The sequence below is a fragment of the Tachysurus fulvidraco genome, chromosome 6 (genome assembly GCF_022655615.1).
Source record: "Tachysurus fulvidraco isolate hzauxx_2018 chromosome 6, HZAU_PFXX_2.0, whole genome shotgun sequence".
In the NCBI taxonomy this organism is placed as follows: Eukaryota; Metazoa; Chordata; class Actinopteri; order Siluriformes; family Bagridae; genus Tachysurus; species Tachysurus fulvidraco.
This window is the reverse complement of record NC_062523.1, coordinates 11,531,808-11,538,052: the sequence shown is the minus strand read 5'-3', so window position 1 is coordinate 11,538,052 and position 6,245 is coordinate 11,531,808.

The following is a 6,245-nucleotide window of genomic DNA, read 5'->3' as shown; positions in this document are numbered from 1 at the left end:
AAGCAGATTTAAGGAAATATAGAAACATAGAATAAAAAAATGTAAAGTTTAAAATTAACTTACTATTTAACTCTAACACCTATCCCTAATGAGCAAGCCTAAGGCAATGGTGACAAGAAAAAACTCCATGAGATGGTGTAAGTATGAAACCTTGAGAGGAACCAGAGAGGAACCTCATCCTCATTTCAGTGACAGTACAGTAAATAATGTAAATGTAAATATGTCCTTTCTGAAACTGTTTGTAGTCAAGTGGATTTGGGAAACTAATAGGTCTGCATAATTTCTGAGTTCATGATAGACTGAACAATAATTTTATCCTGCTACAATGGCAGTTCATAGATGGCTCGGGAGAAGCACATATACTGTAGCTCAACAGAGTCAGAGAGAGAAAGAGAGAGAGAGAGAGAGAGAGAGAGAGAGAGAGAGAGAGAGAGAGAGAGAGAGAGAGAGAGAGAGAGAGAAAGAGAGAGAGAGAGATTAAGAAAAATATTATGTATGTTTTTAATCATGTGATGGTTTAAAGCAATGTACATTATGTACATTACATACATTATGCAGATAGGGACCATGGCAAGCATAACTAAAAGGAACAGACAGAAGTGGACACAGACATGATGTCTTCCTGGGATATAAAGCATCCCGCAACTTGTGAGAGTGATAACATGACAGCATTCAAACATCCCAGTTCACCACATGCTTTACGTCAATGAGCAGTCCAGATCTGCCCCTTTACTATTCATAATTAAAAGTAAAATTAAATAATTCATTGATGTAGTTAATTTAAAAGTGAAAGAATGCGGGGGCTAGTTTTTATCTGCAGATGAATACTGGAATCATTCATTGCCAACTAAGAAAGCAACTACTAAGCATTACTTGTACAGTTTTATACTATATATCTTCTGGACAACTAATAACTCCTAATTATTAGCTATCAACCTGTGTAAGTAGCTAACTTTCTCAGTTTATACACATTCAAGGAGTCAGGAGACTTGTTCTCACATGTGCACATATTTGAGTAATCGGAGGACAATAGCAATAAATCTTCTTTAACACAACATACAGTGTGCCTTTATAATGCCTGTGTTACTACCACACTTGAAAGTCACACTTTCAATGAATTCATTGGAACAGTAGCTTCCAATTACCTTCTCTGTAAAAATAATTACCCTAATGGACCAATACGGTCTAAACCATGGTGTCAAATTCAGGTTGTGGATGGTCATTATACAAAAGACTTGTATTTATAGTCTCCTAACACACTTTTTTCAGCTTTAGTTGATAAAGACATTTTACATCCAACATGTAAAACTTGTGTTTAAGGAATAAGGTTGTATTTAATTTTTATTATGGTTAATATTTTAGAAATTATTTGTGCAGGAATCTGAATCTTGCTAAAAAGTTCAAATACAAAATGTAAATAATAATAGTAAAATATTAATTAGTTACTTCCAATTAACCAAGTTACTACCAAGTTAACTACAAGCATGCTATGTATATTTGTTTGTTCATTATACTGGGTTTCCTTACCCAGTCCAAAGACATTTGTTGTTGGCTAATTGGTATCTCTAAATTGTCCATGGTGTGTGAATGGATGCTTGATTGTGTGTATGTATGTGGTGCATGTGAGATTGTGTCCTGCGATGGTTTTCACCCCATACTTGGTGTCTCCTGCTTTGAATAAGCTCCAGGCTCCTCACAATCATGTGTAGGATAATCAGTACAGAAAATGGTTGGATGTACGTACACTTGAAGAGAAAAACAATAAGTGCCATGTAAATTATTTTTTTCATTTTAGTTGGGGTAAAACAGGGAAAAATATCTGTGAATTATATTTATGTTCATCTTTGTACTCACTGTTTAAATTAAATTATTTATTACTCTTTTATGTGACCACATTTAAATCCAGTAATGATATATCAATCGATTTACAATCCCTTAACCACAAATACATTTTAATCTGATGTTACTTTGCAAAACCTGAATAATTTCCTAAAGAATGTTAGTAGAAACATGTGTAACAAACTTGATATCTAAATGGAATCCAAATGAGAATCAGTATTTAATATCCTGAGACATCAAAGAGAAACTTTTAAGCAAAGAACGCTTCCTCTGGACACACTCGCACAAAGCACTACGTCCTGTAGAAAGTGGCAAACTCTTAGATAAGGCTCGAACAAGGAAGCTGGGGAAAATCAAAGGCCATCTGCAGCCAGTTTGTTTACTTCCTTACAGAATGCCTGACAGCAGCTACCATCAGCAACAGCGTCAAAACAACAGCACACGCCTCACTCGCACATCCCGTAAATGAGCAAAAACACCCATATCACAGAGAATTCCTCTGCTCCCCAACCCCTCATTTCCTCTGGGAACTGACGACCTGTAATCACACTTGGAGAAACCACTATACTTCATTACTGCAGTGATTACACCAATTAGCAGCATGTAGGGAGTGGTCCACAATACCCTGAACTACCACCAGACTGCTTAGGCTCTCCACTGTGGTGAAACTGGTAGATGCAATTTGCTGTTGAAGCAAAAAAGGAACTCTTTACCTGGAGATGGTGTACTTTGATATTCCAACTCTAACATATTCCTTCTGTGAAATGATATGATATTGCATTTACAACATGGAGGTTATTAGAGAAAATATTCTATGATATCTATAAAGTGGTTTGTCATGCTCATTCAAGCACAAACAACACCTGTTACATATTACTACACATAGATGACAAGCTGTTTAAGAAGTAATTAAATGCTCAATCGAGGAGCGGATGTGTAGTAACCGCTCAGCATTTTGCATAAATATGGAGCCGTAAAGAAGCCTCTAAAGATCTAAAGACCAACTCATCTTTCCACAGGCATCTTGAGGATACTGTTTGTGTGTTCCAGAGCAACACATGACACAAATTTGCAAAATCTGAGCATAAGATTAGCAGCTTTTTTCATGCTATAACCCTACCCCTTTTAACATCTTCCTCCCAACAGATGTTAAGTTCAGGAGTGGCATTCCAGCTGGCCACAAGTGAGCGTATTTTCCTACCACAGGCTTCAGAGAGAAGCCACAAAACAGCCTGCTGAAGCACAACATAAAACAAAACTCAGAAGAGAGGGGGAAAGAAATGAAGAAATGTTTTTTAAAAAATAAGGGGAGTAAAAAACTAAAGATTTTCTAATTCAGCCTTTATTGAGGTTGCTGGTTTCAGCATTGCAACCGTTTTATGTGTGAGAAGAGCTCTCTGTAATTTCCTCACCACCACCACCACCACTGGACCGGCTTGTAATAAAAAGATGTCTATTCTGGGTTTCTCTGTAATAATGGATTCTTCTTGTCTTCATGCACTTCTGTCTCTTTCTCCTGTTTGATGAAACAGGCAGCAGGTGCAGATCAATTGATGGATTGATGGACAGGCAGATGGTGACTTGGAATGATGGATGGATGGGTAAAAAGAGGAGAAAAGAAACTCAAAATTTATAATGCTAAAATAGTGCTGTAAAGGGTTTTTTTTTTTAGCAGCTCATCTTTTTGGAATCATCAATCTGTCAACAAAACTCAAAATCTGATATGACAAAACAAAACTCAAAAATAAAATGTAATAAATTAACTGTATAGTGTAATGACTTGTAAACCTACTCTCAGATGTTACCCAGAAGTGGGTTCCCCTTTGACCGTGGTTTTGGTTCTTTCTTTATATCTAAAGCTTTGTAACAATATCTGCTGTTACTGTTCGCTCAATTCTTGATACCCTGGTGTTCAGATAATTAGAGACATTGTCATGAGACTTGAGTCTTGAGAGTCTGAGCTGGTAGGAAGGTAGTGAGTTTAAATCCCAGAACTTTCATAGAACTACTGTTGGGAAAAATACACTGAACTATATTTTTAAGAAATGGGCCACATCTTTATCCATCCATCCATCCATCCATCCATCCATCCATCCATCCATCCACCTGTCTATCCAATTTTGTACCGTGTATCCTACAAAGGGTCACAGGGATCATGGAGCCAATTCCAGTGGACTAAAGGTACCATGCAGTGGACACCCTGGACTTGGAGCCAAATCATTGCAGATCATAATCTCACACACACTCACAAACTCATTTACACACTACAAACTATTTAGAGAAGCCACGTCTTTGGACTGGGAAGGAAGCAGGAATATACAAAGGAGAACCCTGAAGCAGAGGGAGAAAATAAAAACTCCACTCACAATGCAGAGACTAATCAGCCTTATCCCCATTGATATTGGTTCTCTTGATATGATACAGAGAAGCGTTTAAGCTTTAAGCTAATAATGAAATGTCCACTACGATAATGTGCAATAATTAGATTCTTAACAGTATAAAAATCTACATACTTAGGTCAGGTGCTTGATAAAAAACAGACTGAAGAGATATATAACCAATTAACCATTAATGAAAAACACTTGCCACTTACAAACCCAGTGGTGAAGGAAAAATGTGTGGTTTGACTGACAAATGCAGCAGTGGCTGAATTTTTCCAAAAAGTTGAGAAAAAAGTAAAAAAACACAGTCTTGTTGCATGACAAAATCCCTCCCAACCAAGACTTGTCCTTTAATACCAAGAACTTTTCATGTGGCTTCTCTACGATTGCACATGGGGAAACACAAACCACATAGTCGGGACAGTGCTTATTATGTGCTGAGGCTGTGTGTATATGTGTTGCTGTGTGCTCAAGGAATGCTTGCTGTAATCCATGCAGGGCACTTTAAACTGAAATGACACATCTTAATTTGTCAACAAGCTTCCCCATTGGAAAGAGAACGGAGCGAAGGAAGAATGAGTTCCAGGACAGTGTGTAGCTCACTTTTTAAAAACAAATACTGTAAATGTCTCAGTTAAGCAATTAGACGATATGTTTGCAATGAGGCCTGCATGTCCTGAGCTGTAAACAGAAATCTTTATTTATCTTTATTAATCTATTCTGCTTTATCCTGGTCAGACTCACAGTGGATCTGGAGCCTAGTTAAGGATTAGAAGAGCATTGGGCGGGACAGGAATACACTCTGGATGGGATGCCAGTCCATCGCTGGACATCAAACACTCAAAACAAACACGCACACCAATTTACACATTCATTCACACCTAGGGGCAATTTAGAGTCAGCCATCCACATACTGGCATGTTTTGGGAAGTGGGAGGAAACTAAAGAAGAGGAAATCAACACGGGCACAGGAAGAAAATGTAAAACTCTGCACTTAGAGTAGCTGGATCAAACTGGGAATGCTGGGTGGTGAGGTGGCAATGCTGTCATCTGTACTGCTAGCTTACTATTTTATATACCCTGAAATAGAATTGAAATAAAATAGAAATAGTATAGAATCATAAATTGAATCATTCTTAGTCCTGTTCAGGGTCGCAGTGGATATGAAATTTGGGAACACACCCTGGATAAGGTGCCAGTCCCTTGCAGTGTGGAGAACATACTCTTTTTTTTTTTTACCAGTGTGGAAATTTAGAGTCACCAATCTGCCCTCCAAGTACTAGCTCTCAGGATCAAACCCTTTACCTTGAAACACTACGTTTTGTCACCATGCTGCATGTACTGTAATTTAATTCATGTTATTATATATACTATATGTACATATACGTATACATATGACCATAATAATAAAATGCTTTTGGCTATTACAGGTGCAGTAAACACTAAAAATCAGAAAAGCAATGGAAGTATAAGAAATTATAGTTATTACAAAACACATACAGTTTGAAAAGAATATAAAGTTGCACTAGAATGGAAAGTATATAGACATAGTCTAGACATATTAAATATTAAATAATTGTTAAATTCCGACTGAAAAAGCAGTCATTCAAATAGGATCACCAAAATCTATCTCTCTTAACAACACGATCTAATGAAATAAATGTAAAAATGAATATCTTTCAGTTAATTCAGTTGCTGTAAACAGACCTACAACTGATTCATGGACCTTGTTACTCTGGCCTTGTTTGAAGATCAAAGCTAAGAGGTAATTATATTATAGTTGCTCTTTTCCAAGAAGACCAAAGTCTATGCCAGTCTTCCCAGAACTTTAACCTGTAACCATCACACTGTCATAATCTTTGCATTCTGCACCACAAACACTTTATTTAACAGCTTTCTAGACTTCATATCATTGCCTGAATAAGAGTTAACACTACTGCAATAGTGATGCAATATAACAATTTTTATATGCATATCCTAAATGAATATGCGAGAGCAATTTGCTGGCTCTTTACAATATAAATT